This window comes from Papaver somniferum, chromosome 2 (assembly GCF_003573695.1).
Source record: "Papaver somniferum cultivar HN1 chromosome 2, ASM357369v1, whole genome shotgun sequence".
Lineage (NCBI taxonomy): Eukaryota > Viridiplantae > Streptophyta > Magnoliopsida > Ranunculales > Papaveraceae > Papaver > Papaver somniferum.
Window position 1 is genome coordinate 88,635,934 of NC_039359.1, and position 13,274 is coordinate 88,649,207.

At 35.5% G+C, this 13,274-nt stretch overlaps 1 pseudogene; it reads right to left on the reverse strand.

Moving 5' to 3' along the window:
- Window positions 1-12,969: 12,969 nt before the first annotated feature.
- On the reverse strand, window positions 12,970-13,069 carry LOC113354687 (annotated as a pseudogene).
- Window positions 13,070-13,274: the final 205 nt, after the last annotated feature.

Consider the following 13,274-nt stretch of genomic DNA (forward strand, 5'->3'; position numbering starts at 1 on the left):
CCATATCCCTCAAGATACAGACTAATCTTGCTCGGGGAAGCTATAAGATAATGATGGGATAAGTTAAATGAACAATTTTGTATAATAACAATTAACAAACAAGTGTAGTTCTATAATACAGGATACAAAGCTTTAGTATTTCTTTGGTGCATATTGTCAAACAACAATTACTCAACATGGAAATTTTGCTATTTAAAACAGTCTGATCTCTATGAAGTAAAGGGGCGCATAAAAAAGGTTGGGAGTAGGCATACCTGCTGTAGAAATTGAATTTGGTACCAATTTGAAGACAGAGATCAAACTAAGTATCTCTACTCAAAATCAATCAAAAATTCAAGATTATACAAAGTAAATACTTGTCACTTATAAATTGGAGTCCATTATTTTCTCACTCTATTTCTTTTCTCTTGATGAATCCGTGTCTTTAAATCTCTATCTTATCCTCTCTTCAAAGAAAAAACAGAAGCTTTTCGTCTCCGAGTCATAAGTCGCTCAGAACTTAAAATATCTTTGGATGATGCTAAATACAGCCCTCTTTTGGTTTAAGTATAACCGAGGCAAAATACAACCCTCCCCTGGTTTAAGGACAGCCTATATACCACCACCGGGTCCACCACCACCTATAGTGGTAGACTGGTAGTAACCTGAACAAAACTTTAGCCATTTTATCTCACGCCGCCGCCCGGAGAATCATTCAGTGGTTCGATGGCTCTCATGTTTCCTCTCCCAGTAATGTAGGGATTCGAACCCCGTAATTGTCAAACAAGCTCCTAATTTGAAGAAGGTTTGATGTAGTTAAGCGACTATTGTTTTATCTTATCGAAAATAAAATAAAAATAAATCACACCCCCACTAAAATAAAGAGTTGTTTTGAATCTTGGAAGATGAACAATTTGAAGGGCATGGATAGGGAGGTCCGGTGGAAGATCATTTATGTAATATTGTGGCACATGTGGAAGGAGAGAAACAGAAGGGCCTTTAGTGGTAGGGAAATGGATGTTACTAAACTATCTTTAATCATTAGGCAAACTATAATTTTATGGTTTTTTTATAAGGATCTCTTTAAGGGTTATTTCTTGAATCAAGTTTTGTTTAATCGAGGGACGATTCTTTACGTATAGTTTGGTGATGTTTTAACGCTTCAAACTATCGAAAGAACATCATTGTAAGGGAATTTATAATAAAAGAAATAAAAGTTTTTTATATGAGAAAATAAATCAAACTTAGCAACATTGAGAAGTAATTAGGTCGCAAAAAATTATTGTTACATCTAAAGTAACCTAGCATTGATCGATTACTCTATATTGGAGATATCCACCAACATCGAATCTTAATTCTCTACATGTTGTGTATCTTATTGCAAATTTTTTCCTCCAAAATCGGAGGTTCCTCGAGAACCAAGGTGCGACTTAAAGACTTCACTCGGGATTCTGTAAGCACATATAAAACTATCTCCTCTTTGATAGTTTCAGAACATGTATCTTGATATGATATGTTGTATAATTCTTGTTTATTTTAAGGTCTCTCTCTTTTGCAATATAGGTCATTCAAGATTTATTGGTCAAATACAAGATCTGATATAACTTCAATCTCAGCTGCGCATAACGCCTAATTATTGAAATCTAGATTTGAAGATACCACAAAATTCATCTGTAGTTGTTTTAAGATTATTATTCTTGTGAAATTAGATTGATTAGGATTCTCTATGCGATTTAAAGAAATAGATAACCAAATTTTTAGATTTAGATTCGTCTAAGTCTAAGGGAAGATTTCTGTTAAATTGATTTATCATTTAAAATAAAATCAATAGGCGTCCTTTTTGAGGCAGGGTAACGCTAGTCTTCACGAAAGACTGTGGAACAAATCGTAGATCTGTGAAGGAATCAATAAGGGGAATCAAGTGTTTGGGATCTTGCGAGAGCCAATATATATACATAAATACGGTAAAGCATCTTTAAGGGTTTATTATATCTCAACTACATTACAAACTGAAGCCGCATCGTGGGTTAGGGTTTGTAGCGGATTGATACAACACATGTTCAGAGTGAACGAGTTCCCAGGATTTTTATTCCTTTACAGTTTCCTCGTTAACAAATTTTCTGGTGTCTTATTTTATTTTATTTTCGCATTATATTGATTTATTCGTTATAATTGAGGTACAAGCAAGTTGTATGTTAACCATCCTTGTGATTCAACAATCTCAAATATAGATTATCCAATGATATTCCTTCTCTGGTTTTATCGTTGGTTAAAGTTTACATAAGGAATTATCTATTAGGTCGGAAACGAAAAGTTGGTGGCATACTTGGTACCCTCGCTTTTCAATTGGTAACAAAGTAAGCAAACACCGGAAAAACTTACAAGTTTGTGTTTGTAACGATCCGACATATGTAAAAGAATTCAATTTCTAGTAACGTACCACTAGGATTGATAATACTAATTATTTATGATGGAAAACTGTTGATCGATCTTTCATACAAGATGATGATTTCTAAACTTTGTTTTTGGTTTTCAGGGAATATGCACACACTAAAGTATTAGTTGAAGGCTCCCAAACAGACTACAAGTTGAAGAAGCTTGATGACTATGATAACAGTTAACTATTGCGGCAAAACAAAAATTCATATGGGTTAAACGCCATTGTCCGTGTCATAAGCCAAGAATCATGTTTCTACTTGTGAAACATATAAAGAAACGTTGAATATCATGAAGAGAGTATTAAAATGAGATACCTTGGAAAATAATGTTAGGCTTCAAACCCTAACTTTTGAGTGGATAACCTTCGTTTTCCTGATAATGATACCTCTGAAGATTTTCACCATAAACAATGCATCATATTCGTTAGAAAAAAATATATGCAAAAGAGGGATATTGTGTGTAAAATTCTAATTAGTTCTCCACCATCAAGATACGAGTCTAAAAAGCATGTCATCACGGAAGCAAACGGTCTGTTTACACTAATAAGAAGTGTTCTCATTGGAAATTTAAAGATCTTTGATCATGAACACCAATATGAAAAAGACAGGTGTCAAATTTGAAGCCTCTAGAAACACTAATAATCTTGAAAAAAGTAAAAGTGATATCAAGACATGTTAGAGCACTGCTTGGTCGAACTCGCAAGCGTTGTTATCTCAAGCTTGTTTGTCAAGTTTAGTTTCCAAAACTATAAGTCTTGATTTCTAGTCTACTTATAGCTAAGTCTCGGACTAAGATAAAAAGTGTAGTTGAGCTTTAGACTTCACGGCGTTCATCGATTGAAGACGAAAAACTACTAAAGGGAGCTTATGGAATTTCATCAACAAAAGGTATGTGGAGACTTTAACTCATCTATCATTCAAAATTCTATGTACTCTATCTCCTATTTGAGACAAAAGTCATATAACTATATAGACTTCGATTATACACATTTGATATTTCGAGATGAGTTTAACTCGCTTACATATTCCTCGAAATATGTGTTGGTAAGCTTTCGCTTTAACCAAGTTTATCTTATATTCTTGACGAAAGTCAAAAGATGATCATGTGAAAATCGTCTTGTAACATCTTCCATGATTTGTGTGAGACAGTCATTTGATGTAGACTCGAAATGTTTCGTATTGATCATTCGATCACTTAAAAATTGCTTTGAAGCTAATAGTTTGTGTGAGACTGCTATTGTCGTTTTCTAAGAATGTTTCAATAATTGAAATGGGAGTTTAGAACAAATAACCATGATTGGATATATCACAGTATGCGTACTTGTATGCTAACTGTTGCAAGTTATTCCATGTCCGGGAACCATAGTATGCATACCCGTATGCTTACTGGTTGGTCAACAAAAGTCCGGGAACTTAGTATGCATACCGGTATGTGTACTGGCGTGAGTTTCAAGTTCCAGGATGTAACTGAGTTTGGCGGTATGTGTATCCGTTCGTATACTGGCGAACCCAAACTTAGTCCGACCACTTAGGTATGCGCACCCGTATGCATACTTGAGTAGGTTATATTCTAAAATCGGCTTCTCCGAAAGTGATTGTCTATGGACTGAGTCGAGACAATGCAACTAATCGGTTCACACTTCGTGTGATCGTCTATGGATACGAGATCGAGATAATACAACATTGAAGTATGTTTACTAGATAAAAAGGTTCGGACTTAACCAAACACAATAGGATTCACTTATCAAGTAAATAGGAATTAACGTTTGTGTGATTTACTTTGATTATAAGAAAACAATTATAATGCGGAAAATAAAAGTAAATGACATGGTAAGATTTTGTTAACAAGGGAACCACACATTCATAAAAACCCCGGGACCTTGTCCAAAATTGAATACTCTCAGGATTAAGCCGCTACAAAAAATTACACCTAACTTCGTATAGTTGAGACCAAGCAAATAAACCTATAGTTTACCTAGTTCCGTCTGTGTTCCCACGCCTCCAACTTATAAATAAGTCACGTACTTGAACCAATTCCTTTGGTTCGTATTCCAAATATTAAAGGAACAACAAATCTGTTTGGTATCAACTCTCTCCAACCAAGTGATATGAGTCGGACAAAGGCTCTTCTGTTTAAATTAACATAAACTCCTTCGTCAGGTCCTTAGATCTATCTTATGTTCAATTACCAAAGTAATCATTAAGATTTTGTGATCAACACTCTTAATTCAAAGAATTTTTTTGATGCCGATCTACTCAATTAATTAATCCAATTCTATCACAAGGATAAAACCGATTATTAATTAGATCCTCTTTTTACCGAAACAAGTATTGTGCACACCAAAGATTATGAAACCCAAATCAGAAATATTCAAACTCTTCTTTGTCTTCAAATCTTCTTAGATCTTCAATAACACCTGCACACACTCACTTGAATATCTTGCGATCAATCACGCACAGAACGAAGTCTGTTAACAATGGTTTATCACAAGATCGTCTTTAGAACTACAAACAGTCTAAAGATCCCCGTCGATACTCTAAACTAGTTTGAGTGAATCTTATATCAGAAGAGAAGATCCTCAAGCATAAACAAATTTGGTACAATCAAAGTTCAACCACCGTTAATCAATCAAATCAATCGAAAACAAAAGATAAATCACAATTATCTAGTTTCCCACTAACGGTACTAATAGAGCTTCTCAATCCCAAAGAAGACTTTAAACTGGGCGGCCGTAAGAGATTTCGCTTAGTTAGGTTACCCTCCTCTCCGAATAGGCGGCTTCACCCGTAGTAGCACAACAAGAGGTAGTTTGCTGTTACGAAGGATTAGTTTTCTAGAAATGCAGACTTCAAGTATTTATAGACTAGGAAGTTTGGATAACAAGGAATTTCCAAAACCGAAAATATTCTCAAGATATTCATTAAGGAACAAATTCGGTTCCCATAATTCCTGGAAATGCTCTGTCCAAAAATAATGATCGAAATCTCTAATTAGTAAATTCACATTACTAATTATTATTTTCATAAAAATAAAATTAATAACCTTCATTAAAAGATTCTTAACTTATTTATGTTTCGATCCTGGGATTCTCTTCCATTAGCTATTATGGAATAACTTTGAACAATTAAATAATAAACATTCACAGCACGTGTTCAAAGTATGTCGACATCCTTACTTTGTAAGTCCTCTTTCATACTTACAACTTCATACCGATTTTCCACACTTCCAAACAAGTTTAGAATTGGTTCATCTGACTTTCAAGAACTATGTGATTGATCAAATAACATTCAATCACAAAACATGGGTGTAACGGTTCTACCAAAACAAGTTTCGGTTCTACCTTCCATGTGAGTACTGTGCATAGTCACACTAGCTGTCCAAAATTCGGTTGATTAGGTACTAGGATCGGTTCCCCACATATATATGGTATCTAACTTATATGTGTTGCACATGTCTATATGATCGGTTCCCCTTTGCCTAAAAACGTGTTGCACATGTCCATAGGATCGGTTCCCTTTTATGCTATAAACCTGCTGCACCTCATACAAGGATCGATTCCCCTTTATGATGTACTGCACCTCTTACTAGGATCAGTTCCCCTTTTCCCAGTTTTGGTCAGACATAAAATCACAAACTCGATCATACCATATCATGTGATTACTTAAGATCGGTTTCACTAATAAAAGTCATACCAATACATAAGTCAGGCCTTTGTGAATAGTTTTACCAAGAATACAAACAAGTCATAAACGGTTATACTAATCACACATATTGGTTGTTCAAAAGATATGGAATGAATAACATTTCCAATAACACCTAGTGATTTCCTTTTCAATTCACAAACCAAGTTCATGAATTTACTTCCTTAGAACACATGAAAAACATTGTTCCCTATGATGAATCCTCACCTCATACCCATACATAATCACAATAGCATTCAAATGATTATGGCGATGTCTTATCTACAAAGTTTAATGCTTACGCAATAAACCTCGTATTGTATTCCTTAATACCATGTCTATCTAGAATTCAAACATCCTTCGCAGTTTTGTTTTCAATATGCACGACTTGAAAGATACGTTAGGGAATGAAACAGTTCAAGTCAAATATCACTAACCTCAAGAGGAAGGATGATATTGTCGTTGTAGCTCCTTGCTTCTTCACATCTTCAAGTCTTCGCAATACTTGTAAAGTCTCATGATCCTAATACTTTCAAGCTAACCTATACGAAGTTGACTCTAGTACATAATCAAGCGACTCTTAACATGAGTTTTGATTCACTAAAATATGACAACCAAACTTGACATACCAACGCTTGGTGGGTTCAACCGAGCTATGCTCTAACAATCTCCCCATTTGTCAATTTTAGTGACAAAACTCTTACATCATATGGATAAACAAATTATAAGAATTCATTACACATATGCTTGATTCCCGAATTCAACATCATAGTAATCTGCATACATTCAATTCTCAAAAATGTCGATGTTGACATTATGATAACAAAGCTAATACTCCCCCTAAGGAAGATAGGTAAATTTTCAGTACGCACGTCTTTGTTATACCACTTAATATGATATGTTACTCCCACTTAGTCTGTGCTTGCACTCTTTCGTTTAGATAAACGTTTAAGCACCAATGTTCTTTTACTTAGTGATACCAATCAATATAAAATCAATGCCAGTATCACTTGTTTACTCCATATATTTCTCCCCCTTTTTGTCACAAAATGACAAAGAAACGAAAAAATAAAGGACAACACGAAAAGAATCTTACAAATCTCAAAATAGACTTGCAACACGTAGAGTTAAGCACGAGGGTTCCACACACCATTTCTGATAACCAATATCAAAAACCGAAACTACAAATAGTTTTATTTTGATATGTTACCAAGGAAACAAATGTCCGAAACAATTTTCCCATTTTATTTTAGCAAACCAAAAATCAACTAAGCACCTTATTTCTTTGCTAAACCAACTGTAAAAAAACAATCGCTTATTCGGTAAGACCAAAATAAAAATAACTCTATTTTTCTCACCAGGTTCTAATTTTCCATAAACTTAGACCTTTCAATTTTAAACAAGACAAGTACTAGGCATTCGATTAAACTTGAATAACTGAAACCTCACTTCGATAAGTCTAACTAAGATCAGAATTAACCTAGTTTCTCTTATCCGGAATCGAATTGGACTAAACAACTCATCCCGTAAACCTTTTCTTTCGTTAAGTCATAAATAATTCATACAAACCAAATAAATCAACTTGCATAATTATTCACCTCAACCGGAAGCAATTGAAACAACATAGACATTAAAGCACCAGCTGTTACAATGGAACTGTTACAGAAAAACTGTGCTTTGTCACTGATTTTAAGACCCTAGAATAAGACTTCCCTGAACAGCTTAATGTTCTTCAGCATTTAAACAACGACACTTTTCTGCGACTGTCTACCGAGCGCCAATGTTCTTCGCGTTCTTCTTCTTCAGCAGAAGCAGCAGCAGAAACAGAGGTTGGTAAATCTCTGATTTCTTCTTCTCTGGCTCTCCTTAGGTTCCCAAACTCTCGACACCTCTTCTATATGACCCAAGACATCTATTTATATCAAAAATACCGATTAAATCTCTCCCAAATCTTCCAAAATCTCTTTCCTTCTCTTCACGGCCAAGTTGCGAAAATTTCTTGTTTTAGGATTTCTACGCGTTTCTGAGCTTTCCTTTTTATTCTAAACTCTTCCTTAGATAGATAAAAATCTTTGGGAAGGTTTACAGCGCTTTAATCTCTCTAAAATTCCCTAAAACAGGTCACACACGTGACTTTCCATATTTTCTTGTTGTGAGAAAAATCCGTCGATTGAGCCCATTCTAATCGATTTAAACACCCATATCAGATTCCTAGACCCATAAGGAGTCTATCCTATGAAAATCATAGGTTTAATCGACCTCAAACTCCTTCAAATCACGATTGCAACTGCTCTTTAACTGCATTTTTTTCCCGCCAAAAACCTGATTTTTGAACGTTGAAGATGGTTGCCCCTTATCCAGAGTAGGAGTGCGATTAGAAACTTCCTGGAAATGGGATGCCCCTTAGTAATTAGGTTACCCCTTATCCAAAGTGAGATTCCGAATAGCAAATGTCCTCCGGGTGCTTTCCGACAACTTTTCGAGCCATTTTTTTTTCCAAAAATGTTTATTGGCCAAAAATACCTACAAATAAATAAAACACCATAATAAGTACAAAAATGAGCCCTAACAACATATAGAATCGAGAAAAATCGGACACAAAAATGTGTCTATCAAATACTCCAAAACCTATTATTTGCTAGTCCTCGAGCAAAAATAAAATAGAAATAAAATCCTAACTCACTGTCGCAGGCATCGTCGATTGCATTTAGCATATGCAATAAGCCTTTAAACTCCTAGGTGTCCATAGTGGCAGAGTGTTGTCTCCGGAGGGATTACCAGAGGTATACCCACAAAACCTTTTTACTCCAGACCCTAGCTGTCTACACAGAACCTTGGAAGGCACTAAAGAATCTCCTTGGTTGGCATACTTATTGACTACAGGAGGAAGTACCCTGATGCGAAATTCCAACTGTTGTACACGAGTTTGCACTCAAGCATACTAAAATTCATATGAAGTGACAGATCTCTACTCACATAGTCACACTATGGACATCAATATCCGGAGTCAAAACTAATCACATGGATAGATCAAGAAGATGGATATAGAAAAACATAGATGGTTTTGATGTTTACTAGGTGAACGGTGTTTCTCATATCTGTCTGAAGGCCTCCGCCAAAATGAACCTATCCTAATGGACAGAGATACTAGTCTGACTAATATCAACACACTGGCATATACAAAGGAACCAGTGATTGATAATCCGAACTCTAGGTCAACATAACTGCCATATACAAGGGTTCCAGTGGTCGACTTTATTGAATTTATTCCAGTTGGTCTGATGGTCTGGTTTTTTTTTTTTTTTTTTGTATCTCAATCACTCTAATTCACCCTAGCATTGGTAACAACTTGAATCGTGAGCCCCACCTAATCACTTAGAGAAACATAGTTTAAAACAAAACAAAATAAAAACAGAAGTGAAAAGGACTCAACGAGATATGGTGAAACTATCATGTTATTTCTAACACCTGAGCTCCGTGCTTTTATGAATAGACTCTTTAGATGTTGCCATCTAGTCAGATTGGTTCCTCAACTCCTACAACCAAAATGCTTCCATCCACTTAGATTGGTTAGTGCCATCCTTAATAGGGATAAATTTCTAGGCTCTGGAGTTTATTTATTGCAACGAAAAGGTAACAAAAAGTTCTACCCCATCCCCAAACTTAAATCTAACATTGTCACTGATAGACACATTTTTGTGTCCGATTTTTCTCGATTCTATATGTTGTTAGGGCTCATTTTTGTACTTATTATGGTGTTTTATTTATTTGTAGGTATTTTTGGCCAATAAACATTTTTGGAAAAAAAATGGCTCGAAAAGTTGTCAGAAAGCACCCGGAGAACATTTGCTATTCGGACTCTCACTTTGGATAAGGGGTAACCTAATTACTAAGGGGCATCCCATTTCCAGGAAGTTTCTAATCGCACCCCTACTCTGGATAAGGGGCAACCATCTTCAACATTCAAAAACCAGGTTTTTAGCGGGAAAAAAATGCAGTTAAAGAGAAGTTTTGGCAATTGTGATTTGAAGGAGTTTGAGGTCGATTAAACCTCTGATTTTCATAGGATAGGCTCCTTATGGGTCTAGGAATCTGATATGGGTGTTTAAATCGATTAGAATGGGCTCAATCGACGGATTTTTGTCACAACAAGAAAATATGGAAAGTCACGTGTGTGACCTGTTTTAGGGAATTTTAGAGAGATTAAAGCGCTGTAAACCTTCCCAAAGATTTTTATCTATCTAAGGAAGAGTTTAGAATAAAAAGGAAAGCTCAGAAACGCGTAGAAATCCTAAAACAATAAATTGTCGCAACTTGGCCGTGAAGAGAAGGAAAGAGATTTTGGAAGATTTGGGAGAGATTTAATCGGTATTTTTGATATAAATAGATGTCTTGAGTCATATAGAAGAGGTGTCGAGAGTTTGGGAACCTAAGGAGAGCCAGAGAAGAAGAAATCAGAGCTTTACCAAACTCTGTTTCTGTTGCTGCTGCTGCTGAAGAAGAAGAACGCGAAGAACATTGACGCTCGGTAGACAGTCGCTGAAAAGTGTCGTTCTTTAACAGCTGAAGAACATTAAGCTGTTCAGGGCAGTCTTATTCTAAGGTCTTAAAATCAGTGATAAAGCAACAATTTTTCTGTAACTGTCCATTGTAACAGCTGTTTTGCAACACCAATACATTGTTGCAAACAGTCTGTGTTATTACTTTTCACTATTTTAATCATCTTTTGAGCAACAAACACACATTTTGAGATCATGATTAATATGAGTAGCTAAACCACATTGCTGAGGTGATAGAGGAAGCTATTTTTCCAACAAAAAGTGGTATATTCTATTTTATCTTTTTATTTGCAATAATTATATGATTATTTGCCTTGAACTATTATTGAATATGATTTTTATTTGAGTGGTTGTGATCTATTTTGATGGAGTATGCTTAGTTTTAAGACTTTTGATGCTTCATACTTGGTATTTACAATTATTACTTTTGAAAATCTACTTGTTGCAATATTTTAGAATCAAATTAAACAATAAAATTGCATAAATATAAGTATTGGTTTAATCACTTTGAACTTGGAAAATAGTGGAATATTAGCCTCAGTGTTTCTTTTAGTATTGATATCATCTTTGATTGAGTTTGCTATAACTTTTAGTGATTTTTCTATTTTAATATTAGAATTTAAGTCTAATTAATATCCTTCACAAGTCCGAGAATCGAACCACTTTTACCACTATCTACAAATCACATCAATTTTTGGCGCCGCCGGCGCGGACTTGTTTTTAGGGTTTTAGATTTATTTTATTTTATTTTATTATTTTTATTATTTTTGTCCTTTTTATGTTTTTGGGTATTTATCTTGTGTCTACAGGTTCTGGATCATAAAGAAAATTGAGCCAAGGAGTTTGGTGATTTCATAAAGGCTTGGAGCTAAAGATTAAAGCAAAAAGAACAGAAAAGAAGACAATTTATTTTAGACAATTTTAGTTTAGGGTTTGTTTATTTTATTTTAAAAAAAAAACTGTATTAGGGTTTATTATTTTTGTAATTTTTCTTTATTTTTTTGTACTTTTGGACTTTGGGACATTATTTTTTTTTATTACCCTACGGAAGGGTACTTTAAATATAAACTGTTTGCAGAGAAGGAGGACAATTACGATATTGTCTCTGCACCTTGGGTTCGTACACTAGACATCAGAGTCAGTGGCCCGAGTCGACTACAGCCGATTCATCCCCCATCTGGAACGGGAGGTAAGATTCTAAACACTCGTGAATCCCCTGTCAGCGAGTTACTGGACTCCTTCGTATGCATATATGTTGAGGACTGGATACGTACATTTATTTTTCTAGTAAAGGGCAAGGCCTGGCCATACAAGATAAGGGTTCGGATTTCATCACCGTTCTCTTCTTGCCCGCTTTAGGAACACGTACCTACGCGAACCTAAGCCTAAAATTTTGACTAGAATGAGACCGATAGGGTAACGAGCTTAACAGGAAAGTCATTCGAAAAATATTGGTTACTCTTTTAAGCATACTTCGAAGTTCTTGACGGTTTCTGTAAGTTGAATGCGTGACTGCGTCACCTTGTAATACCAGTGAGGCCTTGGGTATCAAAGCTCCACCGAGCTTCCCTCGCCTCTATTCAACTTACGTTAACTCGGATTGATTCCAGAGGGGTTTGCTTAAATTGTAACGAATTCCCGTTCGAAGGATTAGAAGCTGGTCTAGAAACAATCTAAGTGGAGCCATCATGCTTTTTGTTTGCTAGAAATAAATAGGTTTGATTTGGTTGAGTCGGCCTTGATCTGTGTTTGCTTACCCTTCCAATTTAGAAAATTATATTGTATGCCTGAACGTAAAAGAGACGCACTAGGTAGATTTGTTAAATAGAAACCTAGTAGTTCGAAGCGTTTAGATTACCTTAATCTAGAAAGTACGGCTTTTGAAGAGTCTGTTTTTGAACGTTCTTTGACTGAGGAGAGAATCCTTGTTGCTCTGATAGCGCCAGAAATGGAAACTTTGAAAGCTTTGTTGAATCCAACTAGGACTACCCGTCCTTCGTGTATTAAGTTAGCTGAAACGGAGGCACCCTATGAACTGAAACCTGGGACCTTACAGATGCTCCCAATCTTTTTAGGGAAAGAAAATGAAAACCCTTATTACCATGTTAGAGATTTTGAGGAAATATGTAGTACTCTAAGAATTAGAGGCTTAGATGATGATGCTTTGAAACTTAGGTTATTCCCATTTTCCCTGAAAGATAAGGCCAAGTCGTGGTTGTATAGTTTGGACTCCGAGTCAATTGAGACATATGAACAACTTACATCTGCCTTTTTTAATAAGTTTTTCCCTAGGCACAAAACATCGTCTATTAGGACGCAAATATGCACATTTTCACAACAAGAGGGAGAATCTTTATATAGGTATTTGGAAAGGTTCAATGATTTATTATCCCAGTGTCCTCATCATGGTTTAGAAAAGGTTAGGCTAGTTCAGATCCTTTATGAGGGTTTAGATTATTCCACAACGACCATGGTTGAGTCTCTATGCACTGGTGGATTTGAAAACCAAACTGTTGATGCGGCGATGGAATTTTTTAATGAAATCGCCGAAAAAACCCAGCAATGGGAAAATAGTAGGGCACCCCAGAAAACAATTCTTTTAAGTAGAGGAAACGTT